The 16690-nt window shown below is 44.0% G+C and overlaps 1 protein-coding gene across 2 annotated transcripts in view; it reads left to right on the top strand.

Moving 5' to 3' along the window:
- Nucleotides 1-3238: 3238 nt before the first annotated feature.
- BRD4 (bromodomain containing 4) overlaps nt 3239-16690 on the top strand; it is an 85913-nt gene continuing 72461 nt past the window's right edge. For both annotated transcript variants that reach the window (XM_056857756.1, XM_056857748.1), the window contains exon 1: nt 3239-3303. The gene's annotated coding sequence lies outside the window, so the exon portion shown is untranslated. The remainder of the gene's footprint in view (nt 3304-16690) is intronic.

Here is a 16690-nt window from a genome sequence, read left to right as displayed (position 1 = left end):
AGGTTTGATGGGCGGTCCGTCCTTTTATTCCCTACAGTCCCGTACACAATATTCCCTCCAACCCCCTATCAGAAAGGGGGAGGAGTTTACAATTTTCCCCGGAACGCCTTTTTAGGATACATTACATCATCTTACATCATCTTAACTCCAACCCACAAGTATATCACTTTGTTTCATTGGTTACATTTTATTACTATTAATAAGCTCTTTGTACATGCATTGTTTAGTTTGAGGGGCTTTGGGGGTACCTGGTTCCCCTGGTGTCCCAGGATTCGATGGTATACCTGGTCCTTGTCACTTGAACTGTCAGCCTTTCTATGAACTTGTCTGTGTGTCTGTTAGGATTTGCTAGTTTTGCCAAGTTCTAATCTAAGAACTTCCAACTAACCTTCCCTTGCACCGTCTGCCTGTCTGATCACAGAATATTCTACTAATGGTCTTTTTGTGCCAAGTGTGTTAGTATGGAGACTTGTAACGTACCAGAGTTTGCCTCTTTTAGAAAATGGCTGTTGTGCTTTAACCTAGTGGTACTTTTCACCTGGGCCTTAGACCTGGTGATACTGCTTAGGTTCTGAGGTAGTCTTGTTCTGAGGTTGTATGTTCCCCCTGCTCTTGGTTGCCTCTTTGGCTTAGCAGCATCTGGAAGGACCCCCCCCCCCCACACACACTGTGGAGACAATCAGGGATTTCCTCCATAATTTTAAGTAGCCAAGGAGCTGAGGTTAAAACTGCAAAGAATTGTGTAACAGGTAGCACTGACGGCCTGAGGCTTTCTTACCTCTGATAGTGTCAGGGGTATGTTGACTTCCCTCTCCTGACTAATCCTTCGAAAAGCATTCCTAACACTCTATTTGTGGCACTTGTCTATTGAATAATGTATTGTTAGTGCTTAAAATCAATCTATACCTTCTGTTCTAATTTTTGCTCCTGCCTGTAGTTTTAGATATACTTAGTCAGCAAACAGAGGCTGCTTGCTTCTCTTCCCAACTCCCGGGTACTACTCTTTCACCCTTGTGTCCTTTGTTTCAACTCTTCATCTTGGCTTGTTGCTTACCATTATCAAAGTATCTCCTGTCTTAGCTCATTATATGTTTCAGCAATTCCTATCTGCAGCATCTTATCTATATGTCCTTGGCTATTTTTGACTTAGACACATAGCTGGACTGGAGAACAGCTTGTTGCAGCTGTGGATCAGAGAAATTATAATTTAACTGAAAATGCAATTTAACCATTTCCTACAAGTGAAAGCCTGATTTCTTAATTATCTACTAGAAAGGGGAATAAAACCACCACCACTGTTGCCAGCATGCTCTTTTTCTGGATGGTTGCAATGGTGGTAGTTTTACTCTCTCTTCTCTGTGGACAGCTTGCTTTCCCCCTGACAGCTGTTTGGGTACTGGGATGAGTGTGTGCAGGCTGTGGTGAAGGGCTTTAATTCCATCCCTGGGGTGGCTCCTTAGAGAGGCTCACAGTTTACTCATCCTGTAGTGGCACTGTTTCCAGGTGGGAACTACCTGCCAATCACAAGCCTACCAGGCAGTGGCCTTGCCCACTTTCCTGAAATGTGGGGACAGGTGCCACATTGGAGAATGGTACTCAGAAGAGCCAAGGGGGCATGTCAAAGAGCCACTGTGTATAACTGTTGTAAAGCATTCATGGGTATGGATCTTTTCACCTGACCATTCTTCCCCAGTAGCCATCCAAAACTAGGAGTCATGGGAGCCTTGTGGGCAAAATAGCAAGAAGGGGCAGCAGAGAGGGACAGTTGTGTGAAATTACCCCTTTTCTCCTCTGTGCCCAATGCGGATTCTTGCAGCATTGAAAAATCCAGGGCTGGAGTCATGAAGCAGGCCAGTCCCCCCCTCCCCCATCTTGCTGTAATCCCACTCATGGCACTTCATCTATAAATCTCCTGAAACTGCCAGTATCTGCTTTTTTGAGATACTGTGACTACTGGCAAAGATCAGTACTTGGGACTATTGACAAAAATGAGTGACCAAGTGCCCTTTTATTTACAGTTTGTAGGCTAGGACCCACCACAGGATATGCAACCGGCCTTCAACCTATGCAGTAAACAAGAGCAGGGTACTTGGAATGTGCTCTCCCATAGGTCAATACGAATGTAGCCTGGTCCATGTCCTGACCACGGAGATGGGATCAGAAATGGGCTGAGAAGTGGCTGTTAACATACTTCAGTGACAAAACACACTTGAGGCATAAACACAAATAAATAGAGGCACAATAGTGAGTGAAATATTGTAGCTGGAAAATTAAACCTGGTTTCCGACTAGGATATTCTAAAGGAAGGAATAGTTTCCAGAGCACACACATTTCTGACTTTCCCTATCTTCCCCCTCCCTGTGGTCCTCTGTGTTAGGGACATGTAAGAAAGGAAATGCTAATATTTCCTCTTGTTAGCATTCTTATTTCTTCCATTCCTGGTCTGTTTCAGTGGAAGAGATGATTAAAGAAAGCATGCTATCCTTAGTAGCTACAGTATTTAGAATGGAGGGCTTAATTGCAGTTGTAGGTGTTGACCATTAACTTCTGAATTAGTGTGAATGATCAAGATGGTAAACACAGTGATTTACCTGAGACCATGGACGCTATTCTGATCTCATCAGATCTCAGAAGCTAAGCAGGGTCAGCCCTGGTTAGTATTTGGATGGGAGACCACCAAGGAATACCAGGGTTGCTGTGCAGAGGAAGGCACTGGCAAACCACCTCTGTTCGTCTCTTGCCATGAAAACCCCAAAAGGGGTCGCCGTAAGTTGGCTGCAACTTGACGGCACTACACACACACACACACACACACACGGCTTCAGGAAACAAGAAGCCTACTAGACAGAGTTCATGGAGATTAGCTTTATCTTCACCTGTTACTTCTCACAGCTAATTACAATATATAGAGGCTTAATCTTTTGAACAATGCTTACCAAGATAAAAATTGGGATAGGGAATGCCATGCCCTGCTTGTGAGCTTTCTAAAGACATTGAGTGGCTGGTTGTTGGAAACAGATATGCCTTTGGTTAAACCTAGCAAGGCAGTTTTTGTGTTTAGCACTTGCATTTGCAGATCTGCTTTGTTTTTTAAATCACATTTGTGACTGAATAGAAGCTTGGAAGTCAGAGCACCATTTCAGAAGCAGAAAGTGGAATGCTGGGAATGAGTTTTATTTCTCCAGGTGTCTTTGATACTAACATGATGCCTTATTCTCTTACAGATTTAATCTTTGCAGTCAAAAATGGAAGTTAAAGGGTAATATCTGGAAGAAAATAGAGAAGGATAAGCTCTGCATCAAGGTAACATGTCAGCTCTTTTTGTATACATGAGGTGATGAAATATGTAACAGCTCTGATTTATGAAGTTTTCTCTTTGTGGGTTTGAGTGTTTGTCTTGCGTGTTTTCTTACAGGTGGTACAAAAGTGAAACTATTACCTTTTTAGTGGAATTGTGAGGAAATCGAACTGTTTACTACTGTCAACATGTGAAGTTGAAGTAATGGTGTGTGTTACATTAAACACATTTTATAGTACAAGAGTCTATGGCTGGAGAGTATTGATAGGTTTTACGTGTCTGTCAGTCTTGAAATTTTTTTCATTTGACGGATCTATTTAGGATTAACCATACAATCCTGAAGGTGGGTGGAGCCACATAGAAGCTGGTCTGACCCCTTGCCGGAACCCATGCCACTGTGTGCTGTGATAATTGGCACCTAGGCCAGCATGGGGGCACTTACGCCGGCCCTGGAGAGCGACGCAGCAGTGCAAGTCTTGACCACCGGTGCTGCCTCCCCAGCAGCTTAGTCCCAGCAAAACTCCCCCGCCAGCATCCAGGGGGGCATTCCCAGGGCGGAGCTTCCAAGCCCCTTTCATCCCGGGAATGCTGCTCTCTGCTGCACTGTTGCTACACCAGCAAAATAGCTGATGTAGCCCCTTGAAACTCCATGGAGGAGTTTAAAAAAATGCCTTTGAAACTTTTATTTTCTGGCTGGGAAGCCTCTCAGGAGGCAGCGCAGCTGCGTCGTCCCCGGCCATCATCCATCTCCCCCCCCCCTTCAGGAATGGGCTGCCCGAGTCGCAATGAATCCTGCAAAATGGCACTTTTTTGGAGCCAAAAGGGGTTAGGAAGCTGGCTAAAGGCAACTCCACCTTTAGTAATGCTCCGGGAACACCTCCCAGGACGCCAGCGTGGGACTTATGCTGGAGAACGACAACGGGGAAGCTGTGCCATCGTCCAAGTGCTATCACTCTCCGAGGCTGTCGTAACTCCCCTCACGCCAGGCGTCACTGTGGCTCCTATGCAGTCCCCCCTTGTGTATTGCATGGTTAAGCTACATCAATGAGAACCAAATACAGTATTTTATGTACTGTAGAATACTGTGTGGCCAAATGGATGGGGATTGGTAATCTGCAACTGTGCATGTTTAGTCCATATTTTTCATAAAGTGTGACTTTTGTGACATTCATTTTGTTATGTTATATAAACATCTTGATAAAATATTACAGGTATTGATAAATTTAAGTATTAGACCTTAGCCTTTAACTTCTATGCACTTGGAAATTAGCAGTTTCAGAGTAGATTGATCTTTTCCTGAAGCAATGTTATTTTAGCTGGTAGCCCTGTGAACATTTAATCAAGATATAATGTTTGATTTAACTAAGGAAAATAAAATGTTAACATTACTTTTGCTCTTGGATTTTGTATGTATTGTGGTTCTGTGCATGTTTTATAACTGTGAAGCTTTAATTGTTAGATGGGGCTACTTATTATGGATCCAGAGGATTTATAAATGTGACAAGATTGATTTGGATGGCAAAACGATAATTGTAGAAGCAAATGAATTGTGAGGAGAATTAAGTAGTCCCTGAGGCTTGAGAAACTGGGTCTTCTCTGATGTAGAGAATAAGGATATGGGGCTGAATCTGAGCTACCACCAGCCAAATGAAGCTGGCAAAGAGGGCCCTCCCCGCTCCAGGATTCAGCTTGTAAACTTGCATAATATACTTATTGTGACATAAATTGTGATACAGTAATACCTTTACTTTCTCCTTTTAAATTAGTGGAAACTAGCTTTACCCTGGTTCCCTTCCTATACCTATCTTGGTGTTCTTCTCTGGCATCATTACTCTCATCTCCATTTCTGGATGTACCTGCTGATGAATTCTCTAAGGTTATTCAGTAGTCTGGTGAGTAGAGAGTAAGATGTGAGGATGTAGTTACTGGATTTGCTAATCTGAAGAACCACCTCCTCCCATATTGTCCTGCCCACCAGTTAAAATCTGCCTCACGAGCCTTGCTCTCTGTATCCCTGCCTTTAGAGGTGAGGTGGGTGGCAAGTAGAGTCAGGGTTCTTTCAGTAGTGGTACCTCACTTGTGAAATTCCCTTTCTCTTGAGGGTTTCGTGGCACCTGTGTTGCTTTCTTTTAGGCTCCAAGCTAAAATGTTTCTGATAATGTAGGCCAGGGGTGTCGTACTTATTTAAGAGGGCCAGATAGGATATAAATGCTACCTGGTTGAGCCAGGCCATGCCCCCCCAGCCCAGATTGAGAGTGGAGAGGTGGCTGGCGAGCCCGCAGCGGACTTGCAGCCTAGATGGGGGCGGGGGGCTGCCTCAGCTGCCTTGCAGGCTGGATAAGAGCTTTCGAGGGGCCGGATCTGACGCCTGGGCCACATGTTTGACTCCCCTGATGTAGACTTTCAATTTAGGGGGTTGTTTTTTAAAACACTATTTTAGTCTGCAAACTGTTATTCTAAGCCACAATTATGGTCTATGCTTTTATGCTAAGCTGGGCTTTTAATACCGGATGTTAATATCTTTTAATGTTTTATTTTTATTTTGTAAGCCGCCTCAGGCAGGTTCCTACAGAGGTGGCATAAACATTTAGAAGAAATAAGAACAGGATTAATTGATCAAGTTTTAAAATAAAATATGGCATTTAATTCTTATCTAGATGGCTAAAAATTGTTGACTAAAAGAGCTCATGGGGTAGCATGAACAGGCTGTGGTTTGCTTATTTTAACTATCTGTTAGGGGATCTCTGTGTGAAACACAATAAAAATCTTCCCCCCATTTTTCTTCTTCTCTGTTTTGAGTCTGCATTTGTGTGGCCCTCTTTTTTTGTACTTAACTCTGTTTTAGGCAGAGATGTAGAGTTTCTGGAACTTTTGAAGCCATGGAAAAACAGAAATTTTAGGGGGAAATAAAATATGTGCAATACCTACTTTCTGTCATACTTAACAAAAGATGCATCACTTATACCTTAACAGGTAACATTGTGTTGCGTATATATGGGGTTTTAAAGTATAAATGTCTTAGTTTTCTGATTTAACACTTGTAAAGATGTAAATTTTGGCATAAGGAGGCAAATATTCCATGCACAAACCTGGACCATGTACAAGCACCACATAGCCTTCATTAAGACTATCTAACATCACAGATTTGCAGTACAATAGCCCCAACAACTGTAGATAACCAGATATATAAAAAATGTTATTGCTGGGAAATATTTTACCCCATATCATTGCTTGTGGGTATTGTTACCTGCCTTTGATCTTTACCCAAATCAATCTCCAGATGAGGATATGCATGTGAGTGCACTCTACACATGTAGAACTGGACATGAATTCCAGGGATCTTTTTGATTCTGTGGCATATATTGTTTCAGGGAAGAAAACAGGAAGGCAGATATTTAACTAGGAAGTAATTTAACCAGAAAGTAATTTTATTTGCTTAAGCAAAAAAAAAATTCTGAAAGGGAAGCGGAATGATAGTAGTACAAGTCAGCAGTTCATTGGCAACAATATAGTTGAAATTTACTTGTGGCAATCCAATAAAACCATTGACTTTTGCATATCCTAGTGTTCAATTGTGTTTAAACTACTGATTACAGATGCTAATTTTCTGCATTTTCCATCTCTGTGCATATCTCCTTGCTCTTATCAAGCTGATTGCATTTTACATTATACCTCTGCACCTGATTCCAACTGGGCTCTTCTTTGTAACATTCCTTTTCACCAGGATATAAGGGCTGATGGAGTTTCTTATTTGTATCAGACAAAGTGAGCTTTAACTCACGAAAGCTGGGAAATTTTGTTGGACTTTAATTTTGTACTACTAAATTAAAGTTACTTTTCACCAAAATTGTAATCTCCCACTTGGCTAGCCCAGAGGAACCAATGCAGAGAGGAGAGATAGATGTAGGGATTACCCCCAAAATGGCCAGAAGATGTAAAGAGATGAGCAGGAAAGGGTTTCTAGGAAGGGAAGGAGCTCTAATCAGTTGGAAATGCTGTGGGAGAAGAAGAGCTTGCTGTAAGGCTGACTAGCAGAGAGCATAGAAGGATGAACCTTAGAGACAGGTGTGGGTAGAAACATGGGGAGAGTCAGTTAAAGGGGGGGAGCTCTGCTTGTCTAGACGAGAAAGTCCAATAATTTTATGTCAGTAGCAATGAAAGAAGGCTTGGGAGCAGAGCCAGCCATGAGGGTGGGTGTGCTTGGCGTGCCCATTCTATATCTAGATTGAAAGAGCTGTGGCTGAGCAGCTCCAGGCATTCCTTGACGACACATCGGTACTTGTTGTATTCTAGTCTGATTTCTGGTCTGGCTATGGGATGGAGACAGTGCTGGTCACCATTGCGGATGATCTCCAACAGCAGCTGGATCGGGTTGGGTCAGCTCTGCTGGTTTTGCTCAATCTATCAGCAGTGTTTGACATGGTTGACTATGATCTTATGACCCACCACCTCATGGACATTGGACTTTGTTGGACAGCCCTACAGTGACTGATCTCATTTCCCCAAGGTCAGGGACAGGGTAGTGCTATGAGAGAGCACCTCTACCCAGTGCCCCCTAGTATGTGGGGTTCCTCAAGGAGCAATAGTCTCCCCAATGGTTTTCAACATCTGTATGTGCCCCTTTGCCCAGTTGGTGTGGAGTTTTGGGCTGGGGTGCGTCAGTACACGTATGACACCCAGCTCTATTTGTTGATGGACAGCTGACCAGGCACTGTCCCAAATGTTTTGGCCAATTGCCCGGAGGCTGTAGTGGGATGGTTAAAGCAGCTATCTGAAGCTAAATGCATTGAAGATGGAGATCCTGTGGCTGAGCCGAGATGGATGAGGTTGGGTGAATCCTTGACGGGGTGCAGCTGACAGTCTGCCTCAGTCAGGAGTCTGGGAGTGATCCTTGATACCTTCCTTTCATTGGAGGCCTAGGTCGCTAATGTTGCTAATTCATTCTTTTTTCATTTGTGCCAAGCTCGGCAACTTGACCTGTTCTGATCTAGCCACAGTGATGTATGAAACAGTTACCTCTAGACTGGACTTCTGCACTCGCTCTACACAGGGCTGCCCCTGAGGCTGCTCCAGATATTGGTTCTTACCTTCAAAGCCCTAAACGGTCTGGGACTATCATATTTGCAGGACCGCCTCTTCTGCTACACCCCGAGGGCCTTGCGCTTCTCTTCAGGTAATCTCCTGGTGATCCCTGGGCCAAAGACCATCTGGCTGTCCTTGATCAGGGCCATGGCATTTTCAGCTGTGGCCCTTGCCTGGTGGAACTCTGTTGAAGGAGACCCAGGCCTTCATGGACCCCTCTCAGTTCTGAACAGCCTTCAAAATGGAGATGTTCCACCATGTCAGTGGTTGAGGACAGTGACTGCTTTATCATCACAGCCATACTGATTCTGTCAGCTGACCTGGACACCTAAAGTTCCTTGAAGCCACCTATTGGAGAGATTTTCCTCAGCAAAGGACTTGCAGAAACATCACAGCTAATCGTCAGTTTATTGGGAAGAATTGTTGAAGCATTTACATTTAGGTACACATGCCTTTTGGGTCATAAGTATCCTCTGCTTTTGAAGGTTTTAGACTGTTAGACTTTAAAAGGCCTTTTTGTCCATTCTGATATCCATCCAGCTTCTTCCCACTTCTTGGAAAGTATGCTAGCTTTGTCTACTTCGAAACAATCGTCAACTGACATATACTGGGGCATGGGGAGTGCATGAGAAGAACCAAAAGTTAAATATATTTGTATCCTGATGATGGACATTTCCATTGTCTGAAGAGGGGCAGTAAGTCAATTCCTTCAGTGCCTCCTCCCATCTTCTGCAGCCCCCTGAACTGCCCAGAAAGTTGTTTTGGGGAAGCATTGGGAACAAACGGGATACAGGGTGGCAGACTGCAGCTGAATTGACACATGTGTGAAAATTACAGTGCTCTCCATGTGAACGTGTTCCACAAGGGTTACTTCGGATCCAGCCTGTTGTCTGTTGATGGCAATGAAATATTTTCAAATTCATTTATTTAAAAATATTGCTATTCCACCTTCTCTTTGGACTCAAGACAATGTAGCAACTAAGTTGCAAAGACACATGACCACCAATTAACTGTTTGTGAAATTACTGTGTAGGTAGCAGCTGACCATTTTACAGTTGTCATTGTTGTGTCATTTATTAAGAAGAATAGGAATGAGACCTGCTTGCTTCCTGGCAACGAAGCAACACTAGCAGCATAGCAAAGCCTCTCCGGTAGGCTGTCTGCTTACCGTTGGCAACTCCAGATAGAAGGTGCCTCCACCAGTGTTTCCGTGTGTGGGAACCAGGTATCCCCTTCATATGATAGGTCTTTGTAAAGTTCCTGTGAAGGATTGGATGGTGCTGATAATGCTTATAGAATTCATACCTTAAAAAAAAATTAAGTTACTGTTAACTTGCTTTGTTGCTGTTTTAATTTTATCTTTTAAATGCTTGTAACTATAGACTGATAAAGAGTGTCTCTGGCAAAGTCAAAGAGAAAGTGGATTGTTAACACTGGTAGATAATTTGCTGAAAGCTGTAATTCATTATGATTTTTAAATTACTTAAGTTTCATCATCGTGTCTTTGGTGCAGTCCTGTGTGTGACTGCGCAGGCCGGCTGTGGAGATCTGACTAGTAAGCTTCTGAAGGGAGCGCTGCCCCCTCCCTGTTCCAAGCTGCAAGCAGGACGGTTTCCCGCCCAAACTGTCAGGTGATGGAGGCGAGGGAGCACTTCTTCCTCAGTTCGTTCTTCTCTGCCGTGGAGAGAGAACTTGCTTTGCAAAATTCTTAAATTCTCTTCAGATTTTCTTTTCTTCATCTGCATAATGTTTTTCAGTAAAGTGCACCAAGTGTGGGACAAAGATGTCTCAAACTGATGATCACTATGACTGTTAAGTTTGTGGGAGATTCATGTCTCTGAGAAGTGTTCATCTTGCCGCCTTTTTCCCTCCCAAGGCTGGACATAACCAGGCTTCCAGGCTTAACACTGTGTTGTAGTAAAAATCGTTCATACCACTTGATGTTCCTATAGCAAAATCGTATAAAAGGGTCCGTGCAATTTTGGTCACCTTGGCTGTGCCAGCTCCTGACATTAGTGACCAAACTGGCTACTTCAGAGCCCCCTATTAAAAAGGCAAAAGACCTCTCAGCCTAAAACCATGTCAGCTCAATCCACCTTCTGATTCGATGTTGGTGTTTAAATGGGCTACTTCGGAGCCTTTTGTTACAAAAGCTAAACAGAGGATTAAGAAGACCTCTTAGCCTAAACTGATGTCACTTTGGTGCCGAGAATTGCTTCTGATGTGTCAGCATGCTGCTTCTTGGGCTCGACAGCGGAATGACTCTCCTCGACTTCAAGCGCCGACTTCTCCTCAGCACCGAGATTTCCTACTCGAAGTCAAATGTCCAAGTTGACCATCGATATCTCCGCCAAGACAGAGCCTGTTGCAGAGTCAGGGAGGAAGTCCAGGTGCCTCTTGACATCAAAGCTCCTGCTTCCTTCTACATTGAGCATCCTTGACTCTGTCAAGGGAAATAACTGTGAGGAAGAGTCCTGACCTTCCCCATCATCCAAGAAGGCTTCCCCCTTCCTTCAGAAGATGATCTGCTCCACGCTTAGAAGGGGATGTCTCAGGTTCTTTTACCTCCTTTGAAGCAAAGAGAGCGCAGCATGTCTGCACCTCGCTCCTTCCTCCTCCTGAAAGTTTCCTAAGTCATCCCTGCCACTCCTCATGGAGCTGCTGTTCAGGGATGCATACATCATGGACAAAATGGGGCATGCCAGGGCAGACACCTTCCCACTGATTTTTGATATTGACTGACAAGCATCCTTCAATGTTGGGAAGAGCTGAGGCAGCAACTACTTAATTGTGTCTTCAGCCTGATCAGGATCGCTTCTTGTTTGCTAACTTGCCTCCCTATAACCTTCAGGATCAACAGAGATCCCCAATCCCATAAATTTTCAGGAAGTTTGTTTCAGGTAGCTGGCTCAAGGTTGACTCAGCCTTCCATCCTTCCAAGGTCAGTAAAATGAGTACCCAGCTTGCTGGGGGTAAAGAGAAGATGACTGGGGAAGGCACTGGCAAACCACCCCGTAAACAACGTCTGCCTAGTAAATGGCGGGATGTGACGTCACCCCATGGGTCAGGAATGACTTGGTGCTTGCACAGGGGACCTTTACCTTTAGGGTTCTCAAGCCCTTTTTTCTTAAGGGTGTCTGTCTGGATACCTCTTCTCATGATCTCACCACCTTTTATGGTGATAGGTAGTTTTTTTTCCTGCAGATCCCTTAAGGGTGGAGACAAGGGTCTGGGGCTGAGTCGAGGATGTATATAAAACTGTTAAAGCTCAGAGTAATCACATACGCTCTCACATCTCTCAGCCATTGTCATGGAAAGACATCTGTCTTAGCAACGGATGGTTCAGCAGCAAAAGTTTGCAATATTAAGTGGGGGGCATGGGTTCCCTTACCCCATCTGCCGAGTTTTTCCCGATTATGGCATTGGGTCATGCAATGCACCATTTCTCTGTCGGCCATTCAGGTGGCAAGGGAACATGACAGTACTGCGTTTTTCCTGGGCAAACAGTTTCCTGAACCCACAAGTGGTCCTTCAGTACACGGTACCTGCTTCCTATCTTCAGAGAATGGGTTTTTCCCCATATGGACCTGTTCACCAGAAGGATCAATGTTAAGTATGCCCTTTTCTTTTCCAGGGCAGGTGCAGACAAGGGATCACTGGGGAATGCCTTCCAGCTCTCAATTGGTCACATTTCCTCTATTATATTTTTACCCTGTTGCCATTGTTTTACAATACCATAGCAAGACTGAGATGGCATGAGTCAGCAGTGATACTCATAGCTCCCTGTGACTAAAGAGGTTTTGGTTTCCCACTCTGTGTAAACTATCTTGGAAGTTCAGGACTCCTTCCACTGGAAGAGGATCTTGTTCTGATAGGATCCCTACTCCATCACTGTGTTTCATCCTTACATTTACAAGCTGGGTTAATCCAACCATAGCTCAGAATCTATGAAGAGTTATAGAGATTTTTAATAGCGTCTTAGGCTGCCAAGTGGGCACAATTCGTCGAGTGGGCAAGGGCTGAAGGCCTGTGGCCTAATACTTGCCCATTACAGGATGTGCTTCGTTTCTTTTTAATGTTACATGACACTGGTCTAGCATCTAGCTCCTTTAATGGGCTGCCATTTTAGCATTCCATGACTTCGGAGACTCTGACACTGGGTTTTCAATACCTCATTCAAAGAGATTTTTGAGGGGCTTGGCTAACTTCCCTGCCTGAGGGTTATCTTTTATCGCATATAATGCATAAATGCTTTGTCTTCTGTGACTTATAGGGTTGTGCTTCTGGTTGCTATCACTTCGCCCCAGAAGGGTAGGGGAGTAATCAGCACTACGGTTTGTCTCCCCTTTTCACTTGAGTCCATCCCAAAAAGATAGTCATGCGGCCTAGCTTAAAATTTAGGGTCAAAGTAGTGTCCCAGAACAATTAGAACAGAGACATTACCTTGCTTATTTCTTCCCAAGTCCTCAGTCATCAGGTGAGCAAGCACTCTATATCATATGAGCACCTCTTTTTGTTTTAATCATACAGGCTCATTTAGGCATGATGCCAATCTATTTGTCTGTTTTAAGTGACCTAGAAGGGACAAGCTGCTTTGTCGCAGGTTATTTCTAGATGGCTGGTCTCTGCTATTGGTTTAGTTTATGACAATGCTAAAGGGGACTGTCCAATCCAGATTAAAGCTCAATCCACCAGGGCTCAAGCCTCTTCAGCTGCTTTCCTTGCCAGGTTAGGTCTGCTGGATGTCTGTAACGCGACAACCTGGTCCACTCTATCCACGTTCTTCCAGCTTTATTCGGTTGATGTGGATTCCAGGGGAGAAGCAGCTTTTGGGAGAGGATTTTTTCAGTCATTATTTCATTGATAAGACCATGGTAAGTGAGCTTGCTACTCTCCCATGCAGGACTGCACTGAAGACATAATGATGAAAACAAAGTTGCACTTACCTGTAACGTGTTCATCGAGTGTCTTCTGTTCAGGCACGCATCCCTTCCTCCTTTCCCCCCTGTGGGCTACTGTTTGCTGTAATACTGGTTCCTCCACGGCAGTGAAGGGAGAACTGAAGGATGAGCATTCCCTTGTCTCTCATGACCGTTTGAGTGGGAAACCGACCTACTCACAGCTGGGGCGGGGGGAAGCGCTCTGAAGCTTCAGAAGCTTACTAGTCAGATCTCTGCGGCTGGCCTGCACAGTCCCATGCGTGCCTGCACAGAGGACACTCGATGAACAACAGTTGCAGGTAAGTGCAACTGTGTTTTCTGTGAAATAAAGTCAACTCTGTAATTTACATAAGTTTCCCATTACTAATGATGAAAGGATATCTTGTTCCAATAAATGTAAGGCTGTGTGAAAAATACTTGAGCATTATTTGGCTAATATTTAAACTGATTAGATTTTGGTGAAATGCCCAACCATTCTAGAGATGGGCCATGTAGCCTCTTAGTCGATTAACACCATGCCTCATGAGTCAGAGCACTTAAAGTCTCGCTGTTTGACTCTGCAGATCTGTAGATCCTAGAATTCCATTCTGCTAAATGATGGATCTGTCTCTTGGTGGAAGGAGCTTTGCACCAATGGAACATGCTTCTTCCATTGGAGCAAGAGTTGATTAGCAAATCAAAATCATAGGATCCAGCTTGCAAGTCACTGCTTATAACTGGTGGGTGGAATCCAGTGGCCTGTCAGCAGAAGGCATGACCAGTGATAATCTTCCCTGCTTTCTCCTTCCTCCAGCAGCCTCTGCTGACTCTCGGTTGTGGGATTCACGTGGAGTAATAGCCACGTGTATCGGGCTGCAGCAGGGAGAGGAAACACTGTTGCTGCCCTTCTGTCAGAAGAATTGAACTGATGGAAGAGGCAAGAGAAGAGCAATATTGTCCCCTTTCCCCTCTTCACTGATCTGGCACTGATCTGATCTGGCTATTTATTACTGCATGCTGGTGCTGTGACAATGGGAATCAGTTTTCCTGGGATCATAAGGTACTGCAGAGGAGGGAAGGCAGGGAGATCACTTATCCTTGTATGAGCAGGTTGTGAGTCCAAGCCAGTCCAGAAGTTAGTTACCAGAAATGGTTTCTTGTGATAAGAAAGCTGTGTTCCTAAGTATTTAACGTGCATAATTTGTAGCTTGTGTCCATAGATCACATTGTATTCTGGCACTTTGGTTGCAATGTGACTTGAGTTCATATTAAATATGACATGGGCTTTCACTTTAATTTAAAATACCAATGTGGTGTAGTGGTTAAGGTCATACTAGGACCTGGGAAACCCAGGTTCAATCCCAGAATCACCATGGAAGCTTGCTGGGTGACTTTGGGACAGTCACACACCCTCAGCACTGACCATGGCTAGTATTTGGATGGGAGACCTCCAAGGAATCCCAGGGTCCTGAGGCAGAGGCAGACAATGGCAAACCACCTCCTAATGACTTGTCTTGAAAACCCTACAGAGTCACCATAAGTCAACTGTGACTTGATGGCAAAAAAAAAGGAACCCTGTGTTTGATATGATGATTAATTGGTCGGGGTGTGTGTTAACCATTCCTAGTTTCCTTGTTATAATTTACTCCTGTGAAGTTGCAGTGAGGTACACAGTGGAATAGACAGGTGGAGGTGCTGTACCTGCCTTTTTTCTCCTGCAGAACTAATTACAACTGGGGGTGGAGAGGGGAAACAATGAAAGAAAGCATAAAACTAAACCCTTTTTTAGTCTTCAGAGTATGGGTTGCTAACTTGTTTTGTAAAAATGGTGGGAGTTCTAATAAGTCCTCTCTGCTTTCTAAAGTATGTTCAGATCTTTCAGCACCCTCTTCTGACTGTCTTCCTGTATTGCACTGTGTTGGGAGAGGGCAGTTCTGTGCAATTCTAAATAGCAAGTAAAAAGTAGGCAGATTTTTGCTGTTCATATAGGCTTTGAATACTTTTTCTGTTTACAACAGAAATTGACATTTTTTCATTGTTTTTGGTAGGGGAAATAGTGATGCTACTGATATGTTGTTTTAAATTTTATGTAAATTTACCACTGTTGATATTTTAGGTCTCTGGTTGGCCAAAGTAGCCTTGAGCATGAAGCACAGGTAGAGGAGCTTGGGTTTTATTCCTGACATATTCCTACCACTACTGCCATGGTAAGGTATGTTGACAGTAGCTGAATAACTTTCCTACTGCTTAAGCTGAGTCTTAATCTGAATAAGGGAATGGGCTTTGGGGTGGGAGATCATAACCTCATCAAACCAAAGCCCATCTAGTCAAACCCACAAGCAAGGCACGAACATTTCTCTGTTTGTACCCTAGGAACTGGTATTCAAAGGTGCAATGTCTTTGAATATGTAGATGTTCTGAGTTAATAGCCGTTGGTAGTCCCATCCTCCAGCAATATGCCTAATTCCCCCCCCCCCCCAGGTGGCGGTTTATCTGTTTTCTTGGTTTACAAGCAATGAGCCATAGTCACAGCTTCTTTATAGAGGGAGAGAGGGGTGTTTAATCCTGTGTTAAAGCTTTCTAAACCAAGACCATCGCCACACCATCTGCCAACCAATGTCATAATTATTCATTTGGTGAAAGACTTTATCTTGTCCAGTCTGGATCTCTAGCCAACTTCATTGGGTGCCCCTGAGCTTTGATATATATTTGGAATATTAATATGATTCTAGATTTCAGAGTCATAAACAAAAGAGTATAATGATTCAAAGTCCAAATATATATATCCATTGTTGATGCCTTTATGTGCGGGAGAGAAGTTGAACCCAGCCTCAGCACAGGAGGGGACTTTCTATGGCCTGCCATACACAAGACCTTCTGACCTGTTTCTGCTGCTGCCTTCACCCATGACACAATACTGCTGACTTGCTAGGGAAGATACTCTACCCCCAAGTGCTGAGAGGTATGTGTGGCATGGCCCCCCAGCCCTCATTTTTGGGCTGTATTTTGCATGGCTGTAAGGAGAAAAGACCAAATGAAAGGCTCATGTTATGGCTGGGTAGTAGAAAGACAGGCTGGCTGGTTCTCTTAGAGGGGTCACTTGTTATAGATCAGCTGTTTAACCCCCCCCCCCAAAGCACACTACATAGGCACATCTATATGTCTCTTTTTTCATTACTTGGGCCAAAAAGGTGACCTTTTGCTGCTGAAGCTTTTCATCGTAAAAAAAAAAAAACACCTCCCAACACATGAACACATGAAGCTGCCTTTACTGAATCAGACCCTTGGTCCATCAAAGTCAGTATTTTCTTCTCAGAATGGCAGTGGCTCTCCAGGGTCTCAGGCTGAGGTCTTTCACATCACCTGCTTGCCTAGTCCCTTTAACTGGAGA

The sequence above is a fragment of the Euleptes europaea genome, chromosome 1 (assembly GCF_029931775.1).
Source record: "Euleptes europaea isolate rEulEur1 chromosome 1, rEulEur1.hap1, whole genome shotgun sequence".
In the NCBI taxonomy this organism is placed as follows: Eukaryota; Metazoa; Chordata; class Lepidosauria; order Squamata; family Sphaerodactylidae; genus Euleptes; species Euleptes europaea.
This window is presented reverse-complemented; position numbering and strand designations above follow the sequence as displayed.